The sequence below is a fragment of the Otolemur garnettii genome, unplaced genomic scaffold (assembly GCF_000181295.1).
Source record: "Otolemur garnettii isolate 467f Iridium unplaced genomic scaffold, OtoGar3 scaffold00040, whole genome shotgun sequence".
NCBI lineage: Eukaryota > Metazoa > Chordata > Mammalia > Primates > Galagidae > Otolemur > Otolemur garnettii.
In genome coordinates, this window is record NW_003852435.1 from 8,099,528 (window position 1) to 8,101,255 (window position 1,728).

Sequence of the window (1,728 nt, forward strand, 5' to 3'; positions counted from 1 at the left end):
GCTGAGCCCATTTAATTTGTTTTAAGAAACATTTTGATTACTATTTCAATTTCTTCATTGACCCAGTGGTCATTTAGGAGTGGGTTGTTTAATTTCTGTGTATTTGTAGTTTCCAAAGTTCCTGTTGGTATTGATTTCTAGTTTTACTCCTTTGTGGTCTAAGAAGATATTGCATATATTTTCCATTTTTAAAAATTTGTTGAGACTTGTTTTGCAGCCTAACATATGGTCTATTTTGGAGAATGTTTTATGTGCTGCTGATAATAATGTGCATTCTGTTCTTGGAAAATATTCTGTAAACATCTTTTAGGTTCATTTAGTCTAAAGTACATTTTAAACTGATAAGAACGATACTACACTTGGTCTTAGCCAAAAGGACGAGAAGTGATTAAAGTACATTTTAAATCCAATGCTTCTTTCCTGATTTTCTGTCTAGGTGATCTGTCTGATGCTAAGAGTGGAATGTTGAAATTTCCTAATCTTATTATATTGGAGCTTCTCTCTCTAGATCTAGTACTCTTTACATTATGAATCTTATTGTTTGTCACTGTGGTTTGGGGGTACCATCTACGTCCTTTTTCTTTCTTATTTATGTGGTTGCTTTACCTGCAAGTTTTATCCTTTCATGTGTTTTCATGATGGTAAATGTATTTCACTTGCAGTTTTCGGACTCCCTTGTGCATTTCTTGTAGGTTGGTCTAATGATGATGATTTTTCTGAGTTTTTGCTTATCTGGAAAACTTTATGTCTTTTTCATTTACAAAGGGCAGTTTTGCTGGATTTGTATCTTTGGTTGGTAGCGTTTTTTCTTTCAGCACTATGAATATATTATCCCATTTTCTCCTAGCCTGAGTTGTTTCTGCTGAGAAATATGCTATTACTGTCATAATGGTTCCTTTACGGGTGACCAGATGCTTTTCTCCTCCTGCTTTTAGAATTCTGTCTTTGTTTTTCACCTTTGAAAGTTTGACTATAATGTGCTATGAAGAAGACCTCTTTGGCTTGTATCTTCTTGTGGATTTCAGAGCCTCCTGTATCTGGATGTTTAAATCTCTTGGTAGACTTAGGAACTATTATTTCATCAAATAAGTTTTTTACATCTTTTATTTTCTCCTTACCTTCCACCAGTCCAATAACTGTAATATTTGATTGCTTTATGATGTCTCATGTATCATGAATGCTTTGCTCATTCTTTTTTCTTTATTTTTCTCTGACTGAATCTTCATGTCAGAGAAGGCCAGATGGGTTAGTGACTTTTTGAGCCCTGAAAAGCCAGTGTAACATAGCACTGGCGATGGTGGAATAATCCTCCGGGTCCCAAGCAGTATTTGCTCTGCTGGTAGTGGCTGCCATAGGCTGAGCAGACCAGTCTCTGGACCCACAAGTGGTATGCACAGATAGTTGCCAGCCATGGAGGTAGTGACTAGGTCAATAGGCCCAACCTCCAATCTCTGGGAAAGTGTTAAAGTGCCGGTGGTGGTGGACTGGGGCTGAGCAATCCCCCTAGGCCCTGACTACATACTTTGGCAAGGGGGCAGGTTAAGCCAGGCCAGGTAGGCTTGTCCTCAGGCCACACAAGACTGTGTCCAGGCACCAGCCATGGTAGGCAGAGGTCAGGAGATGACAGTGTCACTGGCAAAATGCTTGAGTTGGGGGGGAGCGTCGTCTGTGCTGCTATCCTGCTACTGGGGACAGTTCAGATGCCATCAGTGATGCCAGCCTACCCCA

The 1,728-nt window shown here is 39.8% G+C and overlaps 1 pseudogene; it reads right to left on the reverse strand.

Annotated features, from left to right (window-relative positions):
* Positions 1 to 263: 263 nt before the first annotated feature.
* LOC111725420 lies at positions 264 to 389 on the reverse strand (annotated as a pseudogene).
* Positions 390 to 1,728: the final 1,339 nt, after the last annotated feature.